A 15,746-nucleotide genomic window follows, 5' to 3' on the forward strand; every position below is an offset into this window, starting at 1 on the left:
CAGCTATTTCTTGTGGAACCTTTAAAACTCCTTTTCCCAGAAACACTTGCACTAGAATTTTCTACTCAGTAACGGCTGACTAAAAAGGTTATTTCAAATGAGGACATTCCTGATGGAGGGTCTACTTGAATATCTCTTTGGTACAGCAAATATAGTGCTCAGAAAAATGAGGGAATATTTCCAAATTAATATGAAGCAATACAATATCCCCTAATTTTTGTGAGCAGTTTATTTCTCATACCAGGTTTTCTCCCACTTTTGGGAGAATTCAACGAAAGATAACACAAAGCTCAGAAGAGAGCTTCAAGTGAAAGGCTCGTGCTGCAGGGCAAACTCTATTTGCCCCTAAGAAATGTAGTTGTGCATAAACTCTGCGTGAGCAGTACGTATAAATACACTTCTATGTAATAGAAAAACCATCTAGAGTGCTGATTAGAGTAAGTCCGATTGAATGATGTGTTACATTCTGGAGAACAGCTATTTTTTGGGCCATTTACTGAAACATAATTATTAACATTATTTATTCATTCTGTGAAAGGACAAGAGGCCAGAAACAGAGAACATATTATTGTTTAAACTGATATGTGTATTATATTATTTTTAATGTTTGACTCATAAGCCCTGACTCTTGAGCTCTGTGACTTGGAAGATAAATATATCCCAAATGAGTCTGACTAACTGGTGTTTCAGCTTCCAAAATAGTATGTACAGTGTACTGTTTTAAATAGAAAAAACTCAGAAATCTAGCAGGTGTTAGATTTGTTGGCAAGTAATATGATTCCTGTTTTTATCATTGTGGAATATTATCATTCTTAGATGACTTGAAGTAAATCCTATTTATTTCATTTGACTTTTACCAGGATTATAAAAGTGACAGTCCTCCACTACAGCGGAGCTTGCCTGCTCTCATGAGAACAAAGGCATTTATTTCTAGCTGTAATATATCATAGCATACATTTCGTCCCACATTATAAACAGCTGTGTAATGGAAACAATGTGGCCACTGATACAGACAACGTACCTAGTGTCTGAGGGCGCCCCGGGTCATTCTCATGTCACGGTCAATATAGTTATCAATTTCGATCATAACCATATGGCATTTTAGAGATCCTAGTTTCTAACTCCAACATACTGACAATGATTATAAATAAAACTTAGACTTAAATTCCACATTTAGTGGCATTGTTAAATGTACCTTCTGTAATAATTAGCAGAACAGAAATTACATATGGCCTTCCTTACAAAATTAGGCAGCTTTTAAAATTATTCATCCTATACTATTTTAATAATATTCAATTATCCTAGTTAATTCTATTGAAGGGTAATTTTAGATGCAAAAATATTTCATACTGAGCTCCTTTTTTTCCTTCCAGCTTTGTTGCAATATTGATATGCATTCATACTCTTGCAAATTACAACTTAAGATAATAGTTAACATAGAAAATAAGTATCATTTCTTTTGTAAGATAACCACATTTACTGTATGTTTATCATCCAAGCATACACTAAACCAGGGGTCCCCAAACTTTTTACACAGGGGGGGCCAGTTCACTGTCCCTCAGACCGTTGGAGGGCCAGACTATAAAAAAAACTATGAACAAATCCCTATGCACCCTGCACATATCTTATTTTAAAGTAAAAAAAACAAAACGGGAACAAATACAATATTTAAAATAAAGAACAAGTAAATTTAAATGAACAAACTGACCAGTATTTCAATGGGAACTATGCTCCTCTCACTGACAACCAATGAAAGAGGTGCCTCTTCTGGAAGTGCGGTGGGGGCCGAATGAATGGCCTCAGGGGGCCGCATGTGGCCCGCGGGTCGTAGTTTGGGGACCCCTGCACTAAACCATTGTGGGTTTGCAACAAATATTTCACAATAAGAATAGAATAAGATTTGTTTAGAAGCATGCTCAGGTTTCACTGGAATTTTGGAATACAAACAAAATCAATCTAAGCATTGAATTGACTAAATATAACAGCTACTTCCAGGCCCCTGTCCTGTAAATAAAGCTATGAAGACCCCTACTCTCTTCCCACCACCTGCTAGGGAAAATAAGTATTGGGGGTAGGGTGAGAGACAAGGATAACATTTAAACAAAATTCTAAAACAGTCTTTAAACATAGAATTTATATTAAGTAGCAATTTATACTGGACATTTAGATGGTTTTCTAGAAATTTTCTACTTGAGATTTTTGGGCGGGTCACTTATTGATTTGGAAATATTTTGACCTTCCTATCCTAGACTATATACTTCAAGAAACTGCCTTGAGAGACTGCGGGAAAGGCTAATTTATGGCCCTTGCCATGTAGAGCAAGGCAAATTGGAAATCCCAAGACAAAGATGATTCTTGAAGTTCTTGCTGCTGAATGGAACTTTCATTCTTTTTTATGGAAATGTTATGGCGGTGAACCAAAATAGTGTATGTGAGCCTAATCAAAATATTAGTGGTTTACGAGAGAAGTAATTGGTTGTTTAAAACATGGGTGAAGATTTTTAGCTTATGTTGATATTTACTTGTTTCTAAAGTATCAAAATAATGCTAAATTTTTAAAAAGCTACTGGCATTTAAGGATACATTCATTTCATAGATTTATATGAGTATATTTTTGGAAATTCATTTATTTAATCATTCATTCATCATTTGTTTCTATACTTATTAGCCTGACCTGTAGTGGTGCAGTGGATAAAGCGTTGACCTGGAATGCTGAGATTGCCAGTTCAAAACCCTGAGCTTGCCCAGCCAAGGCACATATGAGAAACAATTATGAGTTGTTTCTATACTTATTAAATATTTAATATGCACTCAACCCAGGATATTCAAAGAGAATCTTCATTCCTTGGCCAAATGGAAATCAATATAGTTCTTTCTCATGCCTCAGCGCCTCACATAGTGATCAGTGAGCATAGTTCCTTCCATTTTTATTTTCAGCCTCATTTCTCTTAATATTCAGAGGAAACCCAGGCTGTGCCAAGGCTAACAGATACCAGGATGCACTCACCATGGAGATGTTGTTATTGGGCCATTTTCTCTGCCTGATAACTCTCTTCCCTTGAATGGAAATCCCTCTGGGGCATGTGGGTAATAACAGTGAATTTATTCCCAGCAGGCCTTACCAGGGTACCACAGTGTGCAGAGAAGTCAGCAGTGGGCACAGCTTAGGGTCCAGTGGACATTCCCTTTCAAGGTTAAATGAGGTTTCGGTTAGGAAGTATCTCCTTTCAAGCCAAGGAGTGGCATGGAAAATGATCTTGATAAGGACGGCTAAGGCTTGGATGGGTGCTTGGGTGAATGAAATGACAGACCAAAAACTTATTATACATATAAAAATGTAGCTTTAACCATCTGCCTCTCCTGGGAAATTTAAAATTGTTTTCACGATTGGTTAAGCATTGACCTTGCAATAATGGAGATTAGTTCAAAGCTATAATCCACAGTTATTGGGTTATTCACTTTCTATAAAACAGGGAATGTTGTTTGGATGAACAATATTGTTATGTCAGAGTTCCAAAGGAGTCACTTAACAGAAGTGTGGCAGGAAAAATCCCCCTCTTCATCACCATTCTCTTGAACTTCTTCCAACTTTCTTACATGCCATTAACACATTGCTATCATTTTGCAATGTCTGTACTTCTGGACAAGAAAAAGACATGCAGCTTTACCTGGGCACATGGACTTTCTTTTTTATTTTATTATTCAATTACAGTTAATATTCAATACTCTTTTGTATTTCAGTTGTCCAGCATAGTGGGTAGACAATCAAGTACTTTACAAAATGTCGCCCAAATATTTCAAGTACCATTTGGCACCATACATAGTTATCACAATATTATTGACTGTATTTCCTATGCTGTACTTCGTATCCACATGACTATTTTGTAACCACCAATTTGTACTTCTTAATCCCCTCACCTTTTACAGTCAGTCCCCCAACCCCCCTCCTCTCTGGCAACCATTAGTTTATTCTCTGTGTCTCAGTCTGTTTCCGTTTTGCTTGTTAGTTAATTTTGCTGTTTAGATTCCACGTACAAGTGAAAGCACATGGTATTTGTCCTATTTCACTTAGCACAATATCCTCCCTAGGTCTATCCATATTCTCAGAAATAGTAAGATTTTATTTATTTTGTGTGTGTGTGTGACAGAGACAGAAAGACTCAGAGAGAGGGATGGATAGGGACATACAGACAGGAAGTAAGAGAGATGAGAAGCACCAATTCTTTGTTGCTGCACCTTCGTTGTTCATTGATTGCTTTATCATATGTGCCTTGATCGAGGCGTACAGCAAAGCGAGTGACCCCTTGCTCAAGCCAGAGACCTTGGGCTGAAGATGGTGAACCTTGCTCAACCCAGATGAGCTCATGCTCAAGCTGGTGACCTCAGGGTTTTGAACCTGGGTCCTCCACATCCCAGTCTGATGCTCTATCCACTGAACTACTGCCTGGTCTGGCAAGATTTCATTTTTAATGACCAAGTAATATTCCACTATATAAATGCACCACAGCTTTTTTATTCTCTTATCTGTTGATGGGCACTTGGATTGCTTCCATATCTTGACTGCTATTACTAATGTTGTAATAAACATAGGAATGTATATACATTTTTGAATTAGTGCTCTGGGTTTCTTCAAATAAATATCCAGAAATGAAATCACTGGGTTGTAAGGCAGATCCATTTTTAATTTTGGGGGGAACTTCCATACTATTTTCTATAATGGCTGCACCAATCTGCTTTCTCACCAACAGTGCATGAGGGTTCCCTTTTCTCCACATCCTTGCCTACACTTATTTTTTGTTGATTTATTGTTAATAATTATTCTAACAGGTATACATTGACTTTCTGAGAAAAATTCTTTGGGGGCTTAAAAAGTTATTAGAATAAAAATCTGAGGCCCAAACAAATTTTTTATTTTCATTAACACAAACTTTTTCCATATAAACAAGTTTGATCACATAACACTAAATACTATGGAGTATACATATAAATTTTAGCTGTCCACAGGATGTAAATGGGGCATAGAGATAAGCAATCAGAATGTATCATAGTGATGGCAAAATGTATTTTTTACAGAAACAAAATCAGAGTGTTACTCATATGACTTTCTCAGAATTCATTTGCAGGGTTTCCCTAGATCCATGAGTCATGCTGTATCTTCAGCCCTGGGAAATAGCTCTCCTTTATCTGTCTCTCCCTCTTCCTCAAACAACGTGGGAAGATGGATAAGAGCCTTGGTTAAGAAGCCGTGAGGTTGCCTTAAAATTACTGCTTTTAAAACCACTATCTTTTCTGCAAAGATAGAACGCTTCATGAATTCAAGATATTTTAGATAGAGATAGCAAAGATCCTTATGCCAGTAAGTTACTGCAGTTGTTCTTAGGTCTCAAAATCCCACTTCAAGATTGACTTGAGACCTGCAAACTGAGATACTGAGACAATCAGACTAATAAAATCAGACTGGGTTAATTCTGCAAGTCATACTCATCTTGGCTATGTAAGGATCTTGGTAGGTGATTAAGCTTTATAAAATGGAGGTAACATTTCATTTAATCTTTAGATGTAATGTTAATTGTATCAATTATAATGTGAGAAATTCCACCCCCAAGTGAGAAGTGGGGTGAAGGGGGGAGGCAGACAGACTCCTGCATGCGCCCAATCAGGATCCACCCGGCATGCCCACCAGAGGGTGATGCTCAGGCCATCAGAGGCATTGCTCCACTGCAACTGGAGCCATTCTAGCGCCTGAGGAGGAGGCCATGGAGACATCCTTAGTGCCCGGGCCAACTTTGCTCCAATGGAGCCTTGGCTGCAGGAGGGGAAGAGAGAGACAGAAAGGAAAGGGGGAAGGGTGGAGAAGCAGATGAGCACTTCTCCTGTGTGCCCTGGCTGGGAATCCAACCTGGGACCTCTACATGCTGGGCCGACGCTGTACCACTGAGCCAACCAGCCAGGGCTGAGAAATTTTTTTAACTTATTGATTTGAGAGAAAGAGACATTGATGTGTTTCTGTATGTGCCTTGACCGGAAATCAATCCAACAACCATTGCCCATTTAGACGACTCTCCAACTAACTGAGCTATCTAGTGGGGTGAGAATATTTCTTCTGAGCCTTTTCCTTTATATTTGATAACCAATTTTTTCTATCTAATTTCCCTAAAATTTAGATACTTAAACTTTTGTTTCCTTGCCTATATTTCTTTGGTCCAACCTCTATCACCATTTTACCACCCACCCCACCAACCAAGGCATTTCAGAAAAAACTTTGAAGCACATAAGTTTGATATGGCCTGACCAGGTGGTGGCGCAGTGGATAGAGCATAGGACTGGGATGCCAAGGACCCAGGTTCAAGACCCCGAGGTCGCCAGCTTGACTGTGGGCTCATCTGGTTTGAGCAAAAGCTCACCAGCTTGAACCCAACGTTGCTGGCTCAAGCAAGGGGTTACTCGGTCTGCTGAAGGCCCACGGTCAAGGCACATATGAGAAAGCAATCAATGAACAACTAAGAGGTCACAATGAAAAACTAATGATGGATGCTTCTCACCTCTCCATTACTGTCTGTCCCTCTCACTGACTCTCTGTCTCTGTGAAAAAAAAAAAAAAAAAAAAGTTTGATATGAGGACAGCCCATCCTTTAAAGCAGTCATTGTCAAAGGGGCAAAAGTCCCTTCATATGTAGGGGAGAGGGTTGGTTCTTCTGGTGCAAAATCTGAAATATTAAAATGGCTTTTGGCTTTCCAAACAATTTATGTACTATTTATCTGTACATTGACTGTTATACAGTGAATTAATTTCATGGGGTGGGGACTGCAAGTAGGAAGAAAAAAGTCTAAAAAAGACTCGATAGGGGAGAAAATACTTAAAAGGGCTGAGAAACATTGCTGTCTCATCTAAAATGGCTTAGTCACGCAGAAGCAGCCCCTTCCCCAGCTCTGAAGATCTCTTGTATTGTTTTAACTACAAATCTCAACCAGAAAGAAATATTGTTGCTATCTCTATTTTCCTAATACTGTGTTCTTATATCTTTGTTTTAATATCAGGTACTGAGGTTTGGTGATTTTCCTGTCTGTACAAGAATGTTTTTAAGTCATATTTTTCTCTTTGCTAAGTAATTGGGAAAGAATGTACCTATGTTTGATAAACATCCTGATGACTCAACAGAACTCTTCTTTATCATTAAGATTGCATCATTCTTTTCTTCTAAAGCTTTTTAATTTATTACTAAGGCATCTTGGCAGTGAAAATAGGATTGCCTGGAAAAATTAGTTCACAGGTGACAGTTTCCTATTTTGGTTCAAATCCCATTTTTTTTTTAAAGTATCTATGGCCCTGGCCGGTTTGCTCAGTGGTAGAGTGTTGTCTAGCATGTGGATGTCATGGGTTCAATTCCTGGTCAGGGCACACAGAAAAAGTGATCCTCTGCTTCTCTACTTCTCTCCCAATCCCTCTTTTCTCCTCCTGCAGCCATGGCTCAATTGGTTTGAGCAAGTTGGCTCGAAGCTGAAGATGGCCCTGTGGCCTCTGCCTCAGGTGCTAAAAATAACTCAGTTGCTAAGCAACAGAGCAATGGCCCAGGTGGGGAAAACACTACAGGGTAGGGGGCTTGCTGGGTGGATCCCAATTGGGTGCATGTGGGAGTCTGTCTCTCTGCTTCCCCACCTCTCATTAATAAAAAGTGTCTATGGTATTTTCCATTTATTTTGAATATGATGTATAACAATATATTTTAGTCCTTGTTATTTATATATATTAAATTGATGTGTCTGTAAATTGGCTAAGCTGAATAGCACAGCCTTCCTCAAATAAATACTCAATATCATGTGCCTATTGCAAATGAACTAAATATTAACACATTTTTCATGCTCATATTTAGTGATCAGTTGTGTCCTTTTTAAAAATGTTTGGTTTTATTCAGATAATCTTTTTATTGAACTGAATTGGCTTTTTTATAGTTTCTTGCATGCTCCTTTTGGAAAAAATAGGCATAAAGTTTAGAAAGTGCAATTACTATTTGCAAGAAGGGGGAAAGCACAAATATGAAATGCAGAATAAGTTATCACATCAACTTAGAACATCCTTAGAAATATGTATATCTGGATAACTTGCAAAAAGTCTATCTCTAAATTAACCTTCTCTCTCAAACTCTAGACCATGAGTTAGCAAACTATGGCCCTTGGCCCCAACTTGGCTGCAGCCTTTTTTGTAAATAAAGTTTTATTGGAACACAGACTTGCCCGTTCTTTTGCATGTTGTCTGTGGCCACCCAAAGGCAGAGTAGTTGTGACAGATCACATTTGGTCCACAAAGTCTAACAAACATTTATGGTCTTTTTAAAGAAATGTTTGCTGACCTTTGCTCTAGACCAGCGGTTCTTAACCTGTGGGTCACGACCCCGGTGGGGTTGCCTAAAGCCATCGGAAAATACATAATGCATATCAGGTATTTACATTCCGAAGCATAACTGTAGCAAAATTACAGTTATGAAGTAGCCACCAAAATTATTTTTTGGTTTGGGGTCACCGCAACATGAGGAACTAACTGTATTGCAGGGTCACGGCATTAGAAAGGTTGAGAACCACTGCTCTAGACTCATATACCTAACTACCTCCTTATGTCTCCTCTTAGATGTCCAAAGACATTGCAAATAAAAAGGTTCACCAAACTCTTGTCTTTCCTCTAAAACCTACTCTAACTCGAGTCTTGCCCACCCCATTGATGGCAACTCCCTCTTTCCAGATGTTTAAGACTAAACGTTTTGGAGTCCTTCCCTTCTTGGTTTCTCTCTCACCCCACATCAACTCCATCAGCTCACCCTACAGGCTCTGTTTCCAGCATGGACTCAGAATTAGGCCCTCAATCCCTCCGCAGCAGGTGCTCTGAACCAGCGCCATGGTTCAGGTATGCCACTGCTGTTGCTGCCTGCTCTGTCTGCTTCTGTCTCTGGCCTCTACTGTCTCCATCTCTCTGTAACACACATCCAGAGTAATCCTGATGAAATGGAAATCACCAGATGGCCCTTTTCTTCTCTGAACTCCACAGTAACTCCCAGTTTTTCTTAGGGTAACAGCCCCAAGGCCCTATGTGGTCTGACCCCTCCATGACCGCCTGACCCTGTCACCCACCACTGTCCCTGTCACTCACTCCAAAGCAGCCGCTTTGGACTCCTGCTGTTTCTCAAAAACCCTACTCCTGCTCCAGGCCTTTGCATCACCTCTGTTTTCTGCCTTCACTGTTTCACCCCTTTGATATCCATATGGCTCACTTCTTCACCTTTTGAAATACTTATTTTTTAATAATTTTTATTTTTCAGTTAGAGTTGACATACATATTTCGGGTCCAGGTGTATAATCATGTGATTAGATATTTGTATCCCTTATGAAGTGATCGTCCTAGTAAATCTAGTACCCATCTGACACCATATAGAAATCTTCTCTTATTTACAGTTATAAACTTCCATCCTTCCGTTACCTCCCCCCAGAGTCTTGATATCTTTACCTTGCTCTTTTTTTTCCCACAGCACTTACTACCTTTAAAATAAATAATTTACTAGTTACTTTGTCTACTGTTAAGTCTCTACTTCTAATTCTTAGACTATAAGCGCTGTAGAGCAGGGTATAGGGCATGTCTTTATTTACCTATGTATCCCAAGCACATTGAGGGCTGCCTGGCCCATAGTAGGCCTAAGTAAATGATAGATGAATAGAAAATTAATAAAAATTGATCTAAACTTATTTAGTAGAAAGCACTATGACAACAGTAAACTTTTTCATCAGATAAATATTCTTTTTAAGACATTTGCATATATGAATGTGTGTGTGTGTGTGTTCTTTTGGGCCTCTTTCCTTGTCCCATAACATGACAGTTATTCTAAATGTCTTCAAACTATGGTTGCATTTTCATATGTAAGACCACTTTAACTCAGTGCTTCTGAAATCACTGCTTTTCCACCCTTTCTTCTAAACACTCAATAGGCTATATCCATGTCACATTGTTTTGAGAGTTGCTAATGCTCTATGACCATCAACGAGTCATCTTGATGGTCATTTCAGTTACCTTCCTTAGAATTTAATTAATAGAATTCTACATTTTGACCCTATCCATTTTTGTTTTGACACTCCCTCACCAAAATTTTATGTCTTAGCCTAGGTTCTTTAGAAAGCAGAGCTGGAGGCAAGGGTCATAAAGCTTCCCTATGTTAAGGCAGTAAGCTTAGGGCAATGATATAGTGGAAAATAGTAATGAGGCAAAGAAAGAAACAAAGCAACAAAATACATTGGGCTATTGCACCAGCCACCCTTCTCAACCAGCCGCAGAAAGACACAGAAGGTACTCAGTAGGCATGTTCTTCCGGTGTGAGGAATTTTTTGCAAGGAATGCCATATTTCAAATTATCAACCGAAGAAACAAAGAAGTGGAAATATTTCTCTCTGGTGCCTTTTGACTCCCATTAACTATTGGTCAAAGTTTAGAGAGTTGATTTTCCTCACATTTATATCACATTGTCTGGCTGTGCAAGAAGCAGGTAGTGTAGCATTTTATGGAAATCCAGAAATGACTTGGTAAAGATGAGCTCAGCATATGCGAAATGAGAACAACTGAGGCCCAGTATTTTTACTGAGGCCCAGTATTTTTACTGAGGCCCAGTATTTTTAAATCTGACTCATGCCTCCTCTGAGCACTAGACAAGGACACCAGCCAAGTCACTGGAGGTGTGCAAGGAGGTGGAACTTTCAGAACAGGAGGACGTGTACAGAACCACCAACTCCAGTTATCGCTGGCGTTACTTAAGTTCTAGCCATCCTCAGGAAATAAAAAACACCTTTGGAATCTTCCTTGTTTAGTTCCTTTGACTTCTCCATCATTGGTCCCAACCTTCCACATATTTGCTCTTCCTTCTAGTCAGTGGGAGCCTAACCCTGCCCCTGATCTCCAGCCTCTGCTATTTCAAAGACCTCACCCTGCAGCAGCTCTTTTTCAGTTCTTCCTGGACTTATTAGCCACAGTCTTAACCTAGGGCTGCTTTTGCTTGGAACTTGAGCCTACCATTCAGGAAAATCTCCAATTCTTACCTTCTTTGTCCATTTCTACTCTCGGCTTGCTGTGTAATACTAGACAGTAAAATGTGACAAAAACATAGAATGAATGTCAAACAAATCCATACAACTTGACACTCGGCCATATCCGTACTGCTGTCCTTTCGTCTTTTTATTCATCTCAAATGGACTGTCTGCAACAGTTGCACCACCAACTATTGAGATATTATACTGTTGGCTCAACCTCCAAATTCCAGTTTATCATCTCAGTTCTTAGAGATGTTACAATTGTCTGATTGAGTAGTTTCAAGATTGTTCGAAATGGGCTCCTCCCCAGGTGAAAATCTTGTCCGCGTTCTTCCTAAGGTTAATGATTTTACTGATGATGTGGTTCCACCCTGGCTTACCTCCTCGAGAACCGTACTTCAGTCATTAGCCACTCTTGTCTTCACTCTGCCCCACCTTTCTTTATCCACCTTAGGAAGCTGTTAATTAGGGTATCTTCTGTCGTGAAATCGAAGCACACAAGAGGGAGGTGAAATAAAGCAGTTAGTCACTGACAGTAAGTGGCAGAGCGGGAACAGACATAAAAGACCATGTCATGACCGTGTATCCGATCATGCCTAAAGGTATATAAATGTCTTTTTTTTTTTTTTTTTTTTTTTGTATTTTTCTGAAGCTGGAAACGGGGAGAGACAGTCAGACAGACTCCCGCATGCGCCCGATCCACCCGGCACGCCCACCAGGGGCGACGCTCTGCCCACCAGGGGGCGATGCTCTGCCCCTCCGGGGCGTCGCTCTGCTGCGACCAGAGCCACTCTAGCGCCTGGGGCAGAGGCCAAGGAGCCATCCCCAGCGCCCGGGCCATCTTTGCTCCAATGGAGCCTTGGCTGCGGGAGGGGAAGAGAGAGACAGAGAGGAAAGAGGGGGTGGGGGTGGAGAAGCAAATGGGTGCTTCTCCTATGTGCCCTGACCCGGGGAATCGAACCCGGGTCCCCCACTTGCCAGGCCGACACTCTACCGCTGAGCCAACCGGCCAGGGCTATAAATGTCTTTTAATAGTGGCAACATTTCCCCTTGGGTGAAAGCAAATTTTTAGTTTATATTTTCTTCTATCTGTTTATATATTTTTTTTGTAGTCTAGATCCCTACTTTCATGTCAGTCAATTAATCTGTTGAACAACTTGAACTTCAGCAGATTTCTTTTGGGCTGTGACTACAACCCAATGCATGTAAAAATTTTTAGTCTCGCTTGGTGGAGTGATTCTCTTTTGGTAGGTGGCCCAGAGATGCAGGATTAGGAAAAACTTTGCCAAATAAGGGAAGTTGGTAAGAGGTAGGAAAGCCAAATCAGAAGGCCAAAGTTAAAGAAGACTGATGTCTAAAATGTTAAAGGTATACAACCTTAGGTAAAAGACTAGGATACAGGAAATGGGGGATTTAAAGCTGGCGCAAGATATGGAATCAGCCTGTTACAGAATAAATTTACCGTTTAGAATAAATGGAAGGATGTTAATCTCACTTGTAGCCAAGGGCTTCCTGGCCCTATCTCTTGAAATTCCAAGAACTAAAATCATAAGTAAAATATGAGAGGGATTAGGACTATGAGAAATGGCTATTTGTTGGGAATGTGTGTTCTTTAGCTACAGCTGTAGGATTCTCCCAATGGGTAGCCCAACTTCTTCCTATCTAGAATCTTTGCTACATCCAACATAGGAATACTAGCTATAAACAATTCCAAGTTTTCCCTTCCTTCCATATTTGAAATAAAATAAGATGTAAATAAATTTGATATGCAAGGTAAAATGCTTATTCCATTTTAAAAATCTATCCTGACAAATCAATAGCATTTTCTCTCATAATTATAGTGTAATTGTGATATAGTCTATGGAATTAAAAATCCAACTCAGATGAATGCCACATGAATTAAAAGAGGTTTCCTTTTGTTATTTTATCATTCTTTCAGTAAGAAAAATGCAAATGAACTTATAAGATTTTTGTTTGGCACCTATTTTGATTTTTGAGATGCAGTCATTATTAACCGAAAGTTAAGAAACACAGCACTATGTTAAATGAAGAATCTAATGGTTTTTATTAGTATGGTTATAGGGGGAAGAGGGTGGAGGACCATAGCAGAGAGTACAGGGCAAATGAATGGTGAGGGAAGGAGACTTGACTTGGGCTGTAAACATGGCAGTACAATCTGCTGACGATGTATTGTAGAGCTGTATACCTGAAACCTATATAATTTTATTAACAATGTCACTGCAATAAATTCAATAAAAAATATATCTTACCAGTGGCAAGAGAAAGAACTGATACCTAAAAAGAAATGATAGCTAAAGAAATAATACTAAAAGCTCCCGCTACTGCTATGTATTTATTGATATTTTCCATGATGCCAAGAATAGTCTATTTTACATAGTCCGTCTTGTAAAATATTAGTTGATTTTTCATAGAGGTTTCATTTCTGGTTCTTTTCCAGTTCTCGGGGAGCTCACGTTCAATCTGTCTTTGAGAGGGAGAGGCCCCACTTGTAACTGACAAGTTGCAGGCAGTCCGGACCTGCCCATCATTGTCAATGATATGGGTACAACTATTTATACATTTTAGGTACAGAAGAGCCTCAAATATGTTCATGTTTTGCCAATTGAGATGTGGGAACGGTTTCCATTTTATTCTCAAGAGAACACTTTTTCTCTCATTTTCTTTCCAAATGACTTTGCAGACAAGACAGTGAGAGTGAAAGCTGTTTTATTCTTATTGACTCTCAATTTTGCAGTAAATCATGTGGTTTCTCTCACAGAAACACAAATGATAAGTCGGAAAGAACCTTAGAAATCCATCCTGTTATTTTGCACGTGAGGAAAGCGTCAACCAGAAAATTAAAGCGACTTGCCAAGGTAACAGATTTAGTCAATGGTTGAGCCAGAACTGGAATCTGTGTTTACCTTATTCCTCATCTAGCATTGTTTTGCCTTTACACACAATCCTATTCTGCATATATCATGTCAAAATAACTTCTCAATCCCCCCCCAAATTAAGTTCAGTTGGTTATTTGGCCTGTTAGCCCATGATGAGTGCTGCAAAATTCTCCGCTATGTGTATTACATACACGTGCTATTAATTCTTGTATCACTTGGTATTGACTTGATGAAGACAATAAGGCAAATGTGCCTTTCTAGTCTTTGTATCAGAATATATTGATTTATTCTGAACAACTTGATTCTGTCACAGGAACACTAGATTCTGCAGCTGACCAGGTTTTCCTTTTCTAACTGGCTTCTGGACAGCTAAGAGCAAATATGTTGCATAGTTTTACCAGTGTGGAGGGCAGTAGGTAATAGATCATTGTTATCTTCAGTTCTGGTTGTAATTCACATCCCTAACCTTGATTCTTTTTCTTTTAAATTCTGTTTCTATTTTGTTATATTGCTTTATTTGGTTGTTGAAACTTAAATCTTTTTTTGTGACAAGGCAAATATAAACATATATGGGATCGAATTTACTATGCCACTATTTTATCATAGGTCAAGTTTCGGCATTTATTCCAAAGCTTATTTTGAATATATCTAGAGTGTCTTTTCTAACTGAATTTGATTAGTTTACTCTCTTCAACCTCGGGTTACTATCATTTGGATAAGTTTACATCATGGGAGATGACATGAGGAAATTAAATTATTTTGTACCTTGTTTACATAATTTGATTTCCCTGAACTATATCTGAACCTGAATTTAAACATACAGAAGATAAATAACAGATTTGCTATAAAAAAGTATCTCTATCAGTATGAAGGGATGTTAATTACCAGTACTTTTAAATTCTTTTAACCAGGTAAAATGGTTGCTTTATTGGATGTGTTCTTGGAGGTGAAAAAGCTGTTTGTATAGCAGATAAATTTCTGAGAAAAGATCATTGGTATTGGCTTAAACTTCAAAGGGTGCTCTTTTCTAAATATTTTGCATCTAGTACTGAAGAATCACTTAAAAGGATAAAGATGTACAGTAGATTACAGAATAGCTTAAAATTGATCTGACAATTCCAGGTCATGTTTGCAATTTGTTCGGGGCCTAAGCATGATTGAGTTTTGCTTGAAAGTTGATATACTTGATAAAAGGAAAATTGAACTGTTTCTGATTATTCCATTCAGAGGACAACACGACCTCAAAAGCAATATATTTCATTGGTTCTTCCTGAGCTTTTCTGAGTGTCCGCTATGAATCTTTAGTTGTCTATTAGATGTGACAAGATTATCAGTTGAGAATCTGCAAATGCTTTGAGGGAAATGGGGCATGAGATTTCAGGCTCACTTTGCTGTGGTTGTCTGCGCCCCTTGATCTGGACCCCTGACACTCTGGCTGCCATTACTGTTCTCTGATTACTTTAGCCAACTGGTGTTCATAGTTTTTCCCATTTACACAGTTATTCCCAGGAGGAAGATCAATCTGATAAAAACAGTATTATCATACTGTATTATATCACAGACTTTCTGTTGTACAAATAATACATGTAGATTACCTGGTTCAGTGACAATAACTACCCCCTCTTCTTTTTCCTTAACTTACAACTAATACTATATTCGAATGTAATGGCAAAATTTGATTTCTCTAAACTTAGGAAATTTCAGTCGTAAAATTTTTAAATTCTACTGACTGACTTCTTTCTCAGTGACCATTCTTTTTTTTTTTGTTTTTTTTTTTTTGTTTTTTAATTT

This window comes from Saccopteryx bilineata, chromosome 7 (genome assembly GCF_036850765.1).
Source record: "Saccopteryx bilineata isolate mSacBil1 chromosome 7, mSacBil1_pri_phased_curated, whole genome shotgun sequence".
In the NCBI taxonomy this organism is placed as follows: Eukaryota; Metazoa; Chordata; class Mammalia; order Chiroptera; family Emballonuridae; genus Saccopteryx; species Saccopteryx bilineata.